This window comes from Bactrocera dorsalis, chromosome 6, assembly GCF_023373825.1.
Source record: "Bactrocera dorsalis isolate Fly_Bdor chromosome 6, ASM2337382v1, whole genome shotgun sequence".
Taxonomy (NCBI): domain Eukaryota; kingdom Metazoa; phylum Arthropoda; class Insecta; order Diptera; family Tephritidae; genus Bactrocera; species Bactrocera dorsalis.
The window spans coordinates 20,952,697-20,968,063 of NC_064308.1; the positions used below are offsets into that span (position 1 = coordinate 20,952,697).

The following is a 15,367-nucleotide window of genomic DNA, read 5'->3' on the forward strand; positions in this document are numbered from 1 at the left end:
TAAATGTGACCTTCATGTAATGGCCTAGTTAATGCCCTGATCTAACCCCAATTGAGAACTGGAGTAACCTTAACAGAAGATGGATGAATTCAATTCATGCAGAAGCGCAATGGAAAACTTAAGAAAAGTCACGGGCGATATACAGGTTATTAAAAATCTGTGGACGAAATAAAAGATAACTTGAATTTATTGTTTTTATTCAAAAAATATATATTTTACGCCTATTATTTGGCCTTGTTTAAAAAAACTTCAGTTTTAATATTCGGAATGAAAGTTTTACGACATATTTAGGTTTAATTAAGTAAAATAAAGATATAACTAAAACAAAATTGTTTGAATTGGGTATTTCAAATTTATTAAGTAAAACCAGCTAACACCTATTATTTTGTCCGAAGTATTTATAATGTGTGTTCAAATAATTATAATGCTTATGTTATTATAATTGTGATAATTTTTAAAAAAAATTTTGAGGCCACATTTTGTACTTTTAAGAAATATTCACTAGAAATTGAATTTAAAATCGAAAAAATTCTAATATAAATATGCCATTTTTCGATTTATTATGCATTTTTCTAGGTAGTTTAATTGTATATAAATATTATGTAGTTACATTATATTAGTGGTGTAATTGTATGCATGCATGCATCAGCTTCTTTGTAAAATATGGACGGACGAAAGCATGCCCAACGATTGGAATCTAAGTGTGCTCTGCCCAATCCATAAAAAAGGAGACCCCACAATCTGCGCCAACTACCGTGGGATAAGCCTCCTCAACATCGCCTACAAGGTTCTATCGAGCGTATTGTGTGAAAGATTAAAGCCCACCGTGAACAAACTGATTGGACCTTATCAGTGTGGCTTCAGACCTGGTAAATCAACAACCGACCAGATATTCACCATGCGTCAAATCTTGGAAAAGACCCGTGAAAGGAGAATCGACACTCACCACCTATTCGTCGATTTCAAAGCTGCTTTCGACAGCACGAAAAGGAACTGCCTTTATGCCGCGATGTCTGAATTTGCTATCCCCGCAAAACTTATACGGCTGTGTAAACTGACGTTGAGCAACACGAAAAGCTCCGTCAGGATCGGGAAGGACCTCTCCGAGCCGTTCGATACAAAACGAGGTCTCAGACAAGGCGATTCCCTATCGTGCGACTTTTTCAACCTGCTTCTGGAGAAAATAGTTCGAGCTGCAGAACTCAACTTAGAAGGTACCATCTTCTATAAGAGTGTACAACAGCTGGCGTATGCCGATGATATTGATATCATCGGCCTCAACACCCGCGCTGTTAGTTCTGCTTTTTCCAGACTGGACAAGGAAGCAAAAGAAATGGGTCTGGCAGTGAACGAGGGCAAGACGAAATATCTCCTGTCATCAAACAAACAGTCGTCACACTCGCGACTTGGCACTCACGTCACTGTTGACAGTCATAACTTTGAAGTTGTAGATAATTTCGTCTATCTTAGGATAGACGATCAGGATAACTCTTGCCAACAGGTGCTACTTCGGACTAAGTAGGCAATTGAGAAGCAAAGTCCTCTCTCGACAAACAAAAGCCAAACTCTATCAGTCGCTCATAATTCCCGTCCTGCTATATGGTGCAGAGGCTTGGACGATGTCAACAACGGATGAGTCGACGTTACGAGTTTTCGAGAGAAAAGTTCTGCGAAAGATTTATGGTCCTTTGCGCGTTGGCCACGGCGAATATCGCATTCGATGGAACGATGAGTTGTACGAGATATACGATGACATTGACATTAAAAGACAGCGGCTACGCTGGCTAGGTCATGTTGTCCGGATGGATGAAAATACTCCAGCTCTGAAAGTATTCGAGGCAGTACCCGCCGGGGGAAGCAGAGGAAGAGGAAGACCTCCACTCCGTTGGAAGGACCAAGTGGAGAAGGACCTGGCTTCGCTTGGAATATCCAATTGGCGCCACGTAGCGAAAAGAAGAAACGACTGGCGCGCGGTTGTTAACTCGGCTATAATCGCGTAAGCGGTGTCTACGCCAATTAAGAAGAAGAATTATATAAATTAGTTTCCATATTCATTCTTTGCATTACATAATTGATGAAGAATATATTTAATAACTTTCAGCATATTCGTTTAAATGAAAAAGGAGAATTTCTTTGCAGTAAATTGAGCTTAATTACAAAACCATAAAAAAGTTAAGACTGATTCAACATCTAATCCACGACTTACTTACTGCCATTTCATTATTATATAAGTTTGTAATAGATCAATTATAATAGCTACATTGAAAGGCAATTTAAATTATCCCTTCACTCAAATATCAAAAATATATCAGAAAAAGAGTCCTATTACTTCAAATGCTCAACTCGACCCATGAGCGTAATCAACGAAATGGGAAAGTGATTGGTACCGTCCTAGGAACAGTAACAACTATGTCTCACTGCATATTCCGCCCAAATAATGACGAACCGAATTCTATTTCTATGTCACCAGATTTTGCCAGCACATGCGGAAATGGTTTTATACAATTCAGACTTTGGCGGCGTCGGAAAAGACAGGCCTTATTACGAATATTTAGATTTTATACATTTAGCGTTATATGCTGGTTTTTCTACTGCGATACTTTAAGTGTCGATGCCGCATTAAATGAAGGCGGTCGAAAAAAATTAAACGACGCATCGTCGAATATAATCGCTACAAACGCTACTTCTATAAATTTACAACTTTCATGCAGTGATATAGTAGCTCAATTTAATTTGTCTGAAGGGGCTCTAGGCAATAGCGATGGAGGTTCCGAAAGTATGTATTACCACTTCAACAATAACCTTAAATTTCCTAAATCGCTCACTACCAAACACTATAAGTGGTTCCCAAGCCAAGAATTATTTTACACATTTGACATACGATTTTAAGCAGAAAGTTTTTTACGCGGGTGCAACTAATAAGATACTACAATTAAATAAAAATTTACGAGTTTTATCTGAGGCGTTAACTGGACCAAAATATGATTCTGCACAATGTCATGCCAGTGGTTGTCCCGAAGATGTGGAAACAACATTAGTTGATACTCATAATAAAATACTAATTGTTTAATTATGTAGAAGGGCTTGGAATTCTTATTGCTTGCGGCAGTGTACTACAAGGTAATTTTTTTATTTACAATTTCATAGATAAGTAATACTCGTATAAATATATTTTTGTCCTGTAGGAGCCTGTGAAATGTACAATCTTACTAACTTCCCGAATTCTCCAACATTTATTGAAACACCTTTGGCAGCAAGTGATGAGTTTGCATCCACATATGCATATGTTGGTCCAGCCAAGTATTCATGGAAAGATGAAGACATTCTATATGTTGTTACAACGTTTACAAATGTTGGCGATAATAGGCACGACGCACATAGGTTTCTGCTAGTGCATACTGCGGCTAAAAATATAAGGAGTTGTCGCAGGACAATGACATTTGGTACATCATTGTTTTGGATTCCAGTCAAGAAAAAAATGAAAAAATTTTTTTAAAAAATTTTATTTTACGCCCACCTCCCATATAAGGTGAAACTTAATTTTTGACCTACAGCACTGTTTTTTGGTACATAGCTATTTTATGACATTATATATGTTGGTGTTAAATTTCAATAATATCCGCCCACTTTTACGCCCACCTCCCATACAACTAAATTCTCTTTTATCAAGTCTCTTTTAGCAACTTTTTTACATCTTCGTGACATTCTGACATTGTTTTTTTCAAGGGGGGCAATTTGGGGCAGCTGAATTTTTTTTTATCGTTTAGCTGAGACTTCAGGCTTTAATTCGGTATATGTATGTCGACAGCGGTAGACAGCGCTAAAAAAATACACCACTTTGAATTTGAAGAACATTGAAATTTTGACGTCCAAATTATGTTGTTCCACAAAATTTTTTATGCATTATTTTTTCAATGGATTTTGATGCAAATTTTTTCTTTGATACATGTTATAAATGAAAAATAATAACAAAGTTGAATTTCAATAGTTGTTTTATTGTACCAATGATTTGACTTTTGAGTAAATTTTTTGCTAATTTTGATGTTCTCTACATTCACCAACTTTGGGTATTTCCGGACAAAAAACTAATGCAGATAGAATCCTAATACTTTGGGAAAACAATGTATGAATAGTTGGTAACAAACTGTGAAATTTTCATTCAAATCAGACAACATGAAATTTTTGAATTTCGGCCACAGATATATCAATGTGCGACGTGCCTGCGATTTCACGCCATTTAGACGATTTAAACTACGTTGAATTTTCAATACAGCAATCAATTATTAATAAAGATGTAAAATATCGAGATCATTTTTTTGTTAACTACTGTTTAAATGAGTTATCCCCCCTCACTCAACCTGGGAAAAACTGGCGCACTCTAAGGGAACACTGCGCAGTACACCACATCCGATGACACCATACTCAAACATAACACAACATCAACACAACTCACCACTCCTATACATCAACTTCATCAATAAAAAGGATGGACAAATTTACAGCATACACATTCGTTACACAGATTCGACCGTCGTCATTCGTTCGAGGCATTTTCGTCACCTACCATTCGCACATCAACATATGTGTTTTCGTCACCGATCTCGCGCTGCAATTAACTTTCTTTTATACCCATTAAATCGAATCAATCCTGCGTGCGGCGTTAAACAATTTATTCGATCATATCTTGTCATGTAGTGAATGCCTTTAAATATCTACCATACATTTTAGGGTTAAATACGAATTGTATAAACTAATCTTTTCAATTAAATTAAATTGTACTGAAAAATATAAAAGTGTTTTTCTTAACCTCGTCTAGTCATGGTCCTTCGAGCCTCACTGATAGGCACTAGTGGTGAAACAAAAAGAACAATAAACATATAAACGTATATGTGCGGTGAACAAACAAAACTGTGGAGTGAAAAAAAAACAAAGTGCATTGACAGTACTAAAAAATCAAAAGAGGTCTGCGAAAAGAAAACATTAAGACCTCAGACGTTGGTTAAAAGATTTAAACAAACTAAAACCCACACAATCGTGTACAAAAAACTAAAGAACCTATACAAGTACATACAAATACATATAAACATAAATAATAATAAAACAAAAAATAAAAACAAATCATTTTAAACATATGTTTACCCATATGTTAGAAGTACGTGTCAAAGAACAAAACAAAGCATAAATCAAAAACAAATCATAAATCTGGCGCGATGTAAAAGTATCTAAACAAAAACGGAACAAACGGGCGCGAACAATTAAAACAAATATACTACAAACAAAACAACAGCGCACGGAGGTAGCTGGAGCGCAGAAAGAGGGACAAAACTCGAGAAGCCCATAAGCAGCTGGAAGAGGAGAAAGAGGAGTGGCGACAAAACACGTACATAAATACATACATACACCCAAAAAAAAAAAAATTACGGCATATTCTTTGACCACATGCATTAGCACAAACAATTCGTGCATACTTATGTACAAAGCATATTGATCTCTTCGACAAGCTCTCAATTGCACAACAACAAGTACATAAAAGCAAATTATTAGGGTGTGCCTATATTCCTAAATAGAAAATATTTGAAATTATTATTGCGGCTTGAAAACAAAGCACATAAAATAGAAATAAAAAATAAAAATAAATGCAAATAGCAAGTAAATAAGTGGCGGTGTTAATTAAGAAAAAAAAATAATAATAACCCGTCTTTTACGAAGAAAAAAAAATATAAAAAAAAAATAAAAAAACGTTTATATACTTAAAAAAGTATTCATTTCAGAAACCTGTATTTCATTTTAAAAAAATATTCCTATATACAACCAAAATAATGAACAATAACAAAAATCAAAGTACATCTGGAGCTACACGCTCAAAACAGGTTGCTAGATTTATTTCAGAAAGTGACAGTTTAACAAGATACTGCACTAGATTTGCCTCTTCACCGATTCACGAAAACTCGGAATCGCTACTAGAAATCAAAAGTCAAAATCTTAAAAATTTTTGGACTCGCCTCCAAGCGGCACATGACGCCATTGTAGAATCTGAAGACTCAGATCTACCACAAAATTTTAAATTATCTGCTTACGCCATATACTAAAACTGCTTAGACCAGTTCGAAGAAACAAAAGCTATGATCTCCGATCAATTAAAGCTCATTAAAGCAATTGCACCTACTCCACATCCGAGAGTAGAGCTGCCATAAGAAGACCGTCAGAAGGCAAGTTCAGGCATCCAACTCGAGTTGCCCGCATGTGACACAGAAACTTTTTACGGAGGTTATGAAGAATGGCCGTCCTTCCGGGACATGTTCACGGCCGTGTACATAAACCATCCTCAATTATCACAAGCGCAAAAATTGTATCACCTCAGATACAAAACGAAAGGGCAAGCAGGCGTAATAGTCAAACAGTTCGCTCTCAATGACGAAAATTTCAATTTTGCTTGGCAAGCTCTTGAAGCACGTTATGAAAACGAACGAATATTGGTCGATAAGCAAGTAACGACACTATTAAACTTGCCTAAAATCAAGGTTAGAAGAAAACATAATAAAAAATAAGAACATTAAACACGACCTCAATGCAAGCTTCAATGGACCCCAAGCTAGGAGCAAAAACAAATCAAACATAATTTTTAACAAATCACAATCGTTCACATCCGAAAAAAGAAAACATATGTCATGCGAACTATGTAAAAGAGGGCATAAACTTAAAACTTGCGAGAAGTTTAAAAATTAAACATTAACGAAAGGAACAACTTTGTCAGATCAAAAAGACTCTGTACAAACTGCTTGTCCCATAGAGACAATAGACAATAGAATTAATTGAGGTATGCACTGCGACCTTGGGTCTATTGTGCCCTCACCTAACTCACAGGGACTCACCAAGCCCCAACAAATCGATGAATTTAGTATTTTGCTGGGAGCTAGTGAGTCGATGTGATCCCTATCCGGAAATGTAATTCCAAGGGCCTTAGACCTGCGTCTGCAGACTACGATGCAGTCGATTAGCAGGTGCTCCGGGGTTTCAGGTTCCCTGTCGCAGAACCGGCAGTTAGAGCAAGAGGCAAGTCCTAGGTTGAGCAGGTGCCTTTTCAACTTGCAGTGGCCGGTGTAGAATGCGACCAAGAGCCTGAGTTTGATCCTTGGGAGGTTGATCATCGATTTAAACCTTTTGAGGTTGTACCCCCCTATCAGAAACTTGGCAAGCCGCATACCATGTGCCCGTTGCCAATGACCTTCTCTGCCCTCTCTTTCTTCCTTACGGAGCAGCTCCTTTATAGTGTGGGGGCCCACTCCAGTGAACGGTTCGGGCCCTACCATATTTATGGAGGCTGCAGAGCGGGCGAGCTCGTCAGCCAGTTCATTTCCGGCTATGCCTCTATGACCAGGTACCCAAATTAGGCGCACCTGATTCAATTCCGCTAGGCTGTTTAGCCGTTCTCTACACTCCTGCACTAGCAGCGATTTGATCTCGTAGGCGGAGATCGCTTTTAGTGCCGCTTGGCTATCGCTGAGTATGGTTATTCGCTCATTACGATAGCCGCGATGAGGGTTTATCTCTATACACCGACTTATGGCTAAGACTTCGGCCTGGAAGATACTGGGGAATCTGCCCATCGGTTTGGATAACCTTGTGCGTGGGCCCGCGATCCCTGCACCAATACCTTCCGACGTCTTCGAGCCGTCAGTGTACCACTTCAGTGTACTATCCCTCAGCATCAGCTCAAGGGTGGAGTCATTCCACTCGCTCTTGCTGCCAAGGGTAACCTTGAACTTCCTCGTGAAGTTTATTGTTATTGTAATCCCGTCCTTCGGGAGGAGGGCAATTGGATTGTTGCCACTTATCAACTCCATCCTCCGTTATCCGTTATTTGCAGAAGTGAATGCTTGGCTACTTGTCCGATCACTATGTGGAGCGGCGTGAGTTCCAGCAGGACCTTAAATGATGATCTATTATCTTCTCCATGGTTTTCAGTAGGAAGGAGGTTAGGCTAATTGGCCTGAAAGATTTGGCCAGCGAGTAGTCCTTCCTTCCTACTTTCGGTATGAAGATTACCTCAGCCGTCTTCCATGATTCAGGGATGTAGGCCAACGCCAGGCTCTCCCTCAGCAGCCTAATCAGGTGTGGCATCAGGATCTGTTCACCCTGCTGTAGAAGCGCTGGGAAGATGTCGTCCACTGCCGGAGACTTGAACCTCTCGAACGAGGCCATTGCTCACCTAATCGATCCGCAGTAAACAGTTGTTTAGCGATTGCCCAATCAGTGCGGGACGGAATGTGTTCAGTTAATGGCAGACACCGATAAACCGGAACAGTCTCCGGGAAGTGAGCACGCAAGAGCTCTGTAGCTCTGTCCTCCGCGCTGGTCGTGACTGTCCCGTCATTCCTTTTGATGGCTAGCACTGTGTCCGTCTTCCCTTTAGCCAGAGCTTTGTGCAGCCTGGCAGCTTCTGGTGTGGAGGAGACGTTTTCAATCTCCTAAAGCTATCCTGTTTAGCAGACCTGATCTCTTTATTGTATAGCGTCAGGTTGCTCCTGTACTCCTCCCAGACCCCTGTAAGTTTTGCCTTATTAAATAGGCTTCGTACCTTCTTCCTTAGGTCTGCGAGTTTCCTTGTCCACCAGGAGCAATTGCGCCTGTCTGCGGGTACTCCTAAGGGGCAGCTGTCATTGTACGCGTTAATAATGGACCCGGTAAGCGCGGTCAATCTGACCTCCATTCTCTGGCCCGTGGCGCTACTGTCAGTCTGCCCCTTCCTCTTCAACTCCTCATCTAGCCTCTCCCTAAAGGCACTCCAGTTGGTCCTTCGAGGGTTGCGTCTAGGAGGGAACAGCTTGACCTCTGCCCTCAGCGCAAACCTTACAATTCTATGGTCCGACAGGGAGGGCTCCGTTAAGATTCTCCACTGCGAGACCAGCCCTGTTGCAGATTCATTACTGAGGGTGATGTCCAGCACTTCTCTCCTGCTTATAGTTATGAATGTGGGTTCACACCCTACATTCTCTACCGCTAAATTTCTACCTACTAAATATTCTAAAAGGGACTCACCTCTCGCGTTGCAGTCGGTGCTGCCCCATTCCGTATGGTGGGCGTTCGCGTCGCAACCGATGATAAGGGGGAGCTTGTGCAGACTGCAGTGCCAGCCTTTCCACCGCCTGCCTCTCGCGGAAAGTAAGCTGAGACTAGGACGAAGTCTTTGCCCTCAGTGTCCCTAGCCTGCACCGCCACCAAATCCTGCGTCAGAAACTCTGAAATGCAAAAGAAATCAATATTGCTTCTAACAACTATACACGTCCTAGGCCTCTCGCTAGAGAGGTCCCAGATTACCTTGTTTGCCTCCGTCTTGAGGCCCTTTACCTCTCCTTTATGGACCCAAGGCTCTTGGATCAGCAGCGTGCACAGTTTCTCCGTAGTGAACCTGCTTGTTATGACACAACACACGTTGACGGCCATCATAAATTGGGCTCGAGGAGAGAAAGATCCTCTACCCCGACGTCAACCGCGCTGCTGTTAATTGGGCCTCCAAGTCCGTCTAGGAGCTCCTGCGTTGACGGTAGCTCCATGTTCCGGCCATCATCGGGGACGTCTGTAGTCGTTCCTGGCACTGCCTGTCCAAACCTGCTCCCGCAGGGCTCCTCCGACGACTCGTCCACCGCCATCCTTGCATCCTCCGGGGCGGATTCCGGCACTGCCTGGTTATCGACGCCTTTGTCCTGTGGAGGCGCGGGCGTCTTGGCTTCCTTGCTCACGGTGTCAGCTGGCTTGTAGGGCCGCATAACGACCGTGCTGTACCTGTAGAACAGGCGGAAGCTCGCGGCCCCAACATACTTATACGACTCGTCGTCTATATATAAGTTCAACCTCCATCCTTCCATATCTCCTAGCTTCTCCTTTTTACTGCTGGCAACACACCAGGCCGAGATACTGAGTCCCCGGTTCTGGTTCCTCACCAGGCCCAAGGCGTACTCGTAGGACCTCCTTCAGCCAGTCGGCGGACGACTCGTCATGGCAGTCTACCTGCATCATGCCTCCCCTGAAATCAATGCCCAGGAAGGACGCCGTGTAGTCCACTCCTTTACACACCTCGTCCATGAGGATGTCCTGCAGCACGGTGAGCTCCTCCGGTTTCAGCGACTCCGCCGGGTATTTGAAAGGCAGAACAGCCATATGGATGCCTCTAACACCATCCGCATACCCGCCCCTCCTCAACCCGGTGAGGATCCGGTCCAGATGGTTGGCCTGCCTTTGCGTCTGTGCCCCGCACCCTCTTAGATCGTGGGGGCTCCTGTGGCGTGATTTAGCCGCTTTTCCGTTTTTCGGCCCGGGAACATGTGCCTGCGGGCAATGCCCTGCTGTCGCCCCGCCGTACGGACAGCGTTGTGCTGACCGGGCCACGGCCACTGCTACCGCTGCCCTACGCGAGAGCTGGAACATTGTTGTCGCGTCTATTTGCCGGGTTAACGTTGCTCCATTGGCTCTTGCTCCTGGCTAGAGCCTCCGCCGCCTCCGGGGTTTTCCCATCGTGGAGGTGGCGTAGGTACCACCTCATGGTGTATCCACTCATCCTTCAACGGCTTATTTTGTCACAAAAGACACCATTCGATGCTTCGCTACAGCACATTTCCTCGCTCACCCCAAAGAAGCTCTTATACACAAAGAACCACAGATTTAATTGCAAAAGCAAATCCTGAAACACAAAATACTAAAAATTGCCAAGAGACACCATGCTGCTCAAAGGACAAAAATCTCAAACGCTGCACAGCGAAGCACAAAATGGACTAGTCACAGAACTAGTCACCACCATACCAACTCAAGTTGAGTATCATAACAACAAATACCTTAATTCACAATTAAGGAAATGTCAAAAGTTAAGGAAACTTCCCCCCATAACAATATCAATATCATATCAATCAAATAATGGCCGGTACGTCGCTCGACTACCACTAGAGCCACAATTTTGCAATACCCCACGTAATGGTAGAAAAAACATAGTCAGATTCCCCCTGACAACTTAATATAAAAACAAAAATATATGTTCGTAACTTTTCAACCCCGCAGGATGGCTTTCGCCAATAATGATACAAAAATCCTGCCTAAAAAATGTCAACTATGTGGCGCGGTACTAAACGTCAAATTAGTGCATACGCACTTAAACATATAAAAAAAAGTGTCTCAAAAAATCAAAAAAAAAAACACAAAACCAAAATTGACACTTTTCATACAATATTGCCCCACAGAGGCTTAAATTTTCAAATAAATAAAATCTCAAAAGCAAGTTAAGGGATCACCATACTCCCAATGCGATACAGTTACGCACCAACACTTACAAAAAGGTAAAGGTCGCTCTTATCGCATCTATGCAAGCGCTCCTCATATGAGTGAGTTAGGGAAATCAGCTATACAAAGCATTAAACAATTATGAAGAATTCTGTACTGTACGAATTGAAGCCGTTCGCAATTCACGGCCATTCTCCCGCAAGATCCCTCTATTGTCACAGTCCTAACACCAGGGCTAAGGAGTACCCATTCTGGCCATATCTGGCCAGACGTGGAGTTACTATCATAAATTAAATATGATACAAAAATTTGCAACAATTGCCAATAACACCGAAAAGCTAAACAATAAATAATCCGCATAATAAACCGATAAGACGTCAATAAAATCAAATAAACCCGCAAAATAAAGTTGCTTCTCTTAAGCATCTATTTGCATTTTAAAATTCATATTCAAATATGTAGGTACATGTGATATATTTTAAACCAAAAGCTGTTTTCCACATACATAAATATGAGAATATTACAACGCCATTATTCATCCATAAAATCCATGCTACTCCATCAGCAGTACGGCGAAATACGTGCAACAACATATGCGTAGAATACTAGGCAAAATATTCGCCTAGGGGGCCCAGGATGTTTAAATGAGTTAAGCCTCCCCCCTCACTCAACCTGGGAAAAACTGGCGCACTCTAAGGGAACACTGCGCAGTACACCACATCCGATGACACCATACTCAAACATTACCGCATAACACAACATCAACACAACTCACCACTCCTATACATCAACTTCATCAATAAAAAGGATGGACAAATTTACAGCATACACATTCGTTACACAGATTCGACCGTCGTCATTCGTTCGAGGCATTTTCGTCACCTACCATTCGCACATCAGCATATGTGTTTTCGTCACCGATCTCGCGCTGCAATTAACTTTCTTTTATACCTATTAAATCGGATCAATCCTGCGTGCGGCGTTAAACAATTTATTCGATCATATCTTGTCATGTAGTGAATGCCTTTAAGTATCTACCATACATTTTAGGGTTAAATACGAATTGTATAAACTAATCTTTTTAATAAAATTAAATTGTACTGAAAAATATAAAAGTGTTTTTCTTAACCTCGTCTAGTCAACTACGTTTATGGATTTAATTCATCAGAATATGCTATACTATAGAAAAAGTCTCACTTGGCTGATGAAGCTGGTTATGTTACTCGATTAGCACGAATTTGTGTTACTGATCCGAATTATGACACCTATACTGAGGTAACCATTCAATGCCTTGCTACTAAGAACAATATCGACTATAACATCCTGCGCGACGCAAAGATAACTCAAGCAGAACAAAAACTAGCACAATATTTGGGAATAAAGCGTGACGATTTTGTTTTAGTTGCGCTATTTTCACCATCTAATGAGATTACTGACCAAGCGGAGGCCAATTCGGCTATGTGCTTATACAGTCCTAAAGATATTGAGGAAGTATTTAACGAATATATACATATGTGCTTCAATGGTACAAACAAAGATCGAAATTTAGGCTATATCGCAGGAACTATCGATGATGGCCACTGTCCAATAGCAGGAGTACGTATTTTCATGAAATACTTAGTAAAGCTCTGTAATGGGTTTTGTCTTAATGTTTTCCAGACTATAGGGAATATTCAAGACTTTTGCACCGTGGGATTAAAAATCAGTGGATCATCACCAATTACAGCGCAAGCCCTACTTCATTTTGATAACGTTAGCATCACATCAGTTACTACCACGACCACTGGTCCTCATTCTTTGGCATTTTTGGGTACTGAAACCAGTTCAATAAAAAAAGTATTAATACAATGCAGGCGAATATGAAGAGATAGCCGTCGACCCTGGAAACAAAATCTTACAGGATACAATGATGTCTGCTAATAAAGAGGTTTTAAACGTTCTTTCCAAGCGTAAGGTTAGTTACAAAAAAAAAAAAAAACAAAAAAAAAAAATAGTTTACTATAGTGTATTATTTTTTATGTCAAACTCACTTTCTGTTACACTTCGGGATTAAAAGGCGTCATTGGTATCTGAATTGGAATTATAATCTAATCGAAGTACAAATTGTGCCGCCCTCTCTTCACAATGTCTCATTAAGTAAATGTCCCTGATCAATTTCAGAATCGTTATTGGAGTCGAGAAGGCAATGTTTCCCTCTGAGAATTTCACTTTTAATGAGTCCTACACATTCAAAATCAAATGTTTCCGAAATCTACTGTGGTCTGTAAACAAGTTGATACTGACGGTGGCAACAAATATACAGCTAGCTCCTTCTTCTTTTCGCTCGTTTTTTCCTTACGGAGCTTCTTTATGCCATGGAGTCCTAATGGGAATGGTCATGGAAGGTTCTAAAAGTCTAGCAGCCGTAGCAATTTTTTAGCCAATTCGTTCCCGGCTATGCCCCAGTGCCTCGTTAATTTTACTTAGTGCATCCTCATCAAAGGCTACATAGACTCAATGAGCACTTTTGGACCAATACAGATTTGTTCTAGTAAGACGAGATTGGTTTAAGTGCCGCCTAACCGTCTAATATAGGTTAGATCTAATCCCATATCATCGGCCTTACGGACTATTTTGGAGATTTGTCCCTATTTGTACTATAACTTGTACATAAGTTCACATCCTTGGAACAACACCGTGCAGCAGGGGTGTTTTCTATCTTCCTAATTAGTGATGGCAATTAGTCTATCCTGTATCCAAAAAGTTTCTTTTGCGTTTTGCGTCAAAAGCCTCGCGTCAAAACTGCATCACGATTAGGTGTAATAGATGTAATCAGACGGAGGAGACCTACAATATTAAGCCGTTAAGATATATCGAACATGGAATATTAGTTATGTGACCTCATGCTATGCAGAATCCCGTGTAATGGTTAGAGTAATGGAAAAATAGTAGTAGTAGAGTGGAGTAGTTGACTTAAATGAAAGAGCTTTCTATTTTACTGTCAGTACCCAAACACCCTCTATTTGATAAATAGCAGATCAATAGGATGAATTGATATAAAAAAATTGGTGGGGAGGTAGTTTAAAACCACGAGACGGACATAGATCACTTTTTATGTACAATATTTATGCTTAAAGTCAATCAAAAGTCAACAATCCATAAATACAAACATTTTATTTCAAATCATAAGCATGTGATCAAAATGTATGTAAGAATCAATTCAACATATTAATAAATAAGAACACATAGCTACTACAGTAATTTTTGTTCGTATCGGTATTACTGAACAAAGCGCACCATGTGGAACCGGCAATACAAAACAAATAAACAAAATAATATCACAATAGAAAATCGTATTGACAATTGCACGCCTAAGCATTACAGTTACTTAGCTAGTTTATGGGCGTACGACGCCAAGTCCTCATAATAAACCGAACGCAATATCTAACATAAAAAATAGCGGAATAATTGCAATGTTTAGAAAATATGTAATTTGAGATGAGCGCATAATGGCTCACAAATATTTTCAAAGCACAGCACAGAGTAATGCATATTTATAGCGCAGTTCTGTAATCAGTCTCTAGTCACTATTTGAGATATTTTACGGTAGTCTCAATTTGTGACTAGTTGCTATTCACAACACAGTCTCTAGTCACAAAATGTTGTCTCAAATTTGTGATCTCATGTCGTTTTTTTAATACAGCATTTACTTTTATAGACAATTATATAATTAGTAATTGCAATATTTGTTATCGATTTGTTCATTTTCATTAATGTTTATATACATATCTACATAATGTAATGTAATAGCTGGTTTACCTTCATCCAACAACACTATTTTTACATACGTGTAAAACAACTGGGGTGATGCGTCACCCCACTGCTTTTATTTTTAAATAAAAAAATATTGTTTACAGATCTCATTCATGTTTATTTCTTAACAAGTTCCTTTCTTCATTAAGAATCGTTAAAACAATTAATTTTGTTTATATAACTGTTATTATTATTATATATTTGCAATTAAATGCACGTAAGGCACAGATTTTTCCGGTGTTCGGGACATGCTGGCAAATGGCATTTTTCGCAAACAACTTTAACTTTTTTGTCCCGATTTCTTGGG

At 40.2% G+C, this 15,367-nt stretch overlaps 1 pseudogene; it reads left to right on the forward strand.

Annotated features, from left to right (window-relative positions):
* Positions 1-1,747: 1,747 nt before the first annotated feature.
* Positions 1,748-15,367, forward strand: part of LOC125779550 (plexin-B-like) — a 28,933-nt pseudogene continuing 15,313 nt past the window's right edge.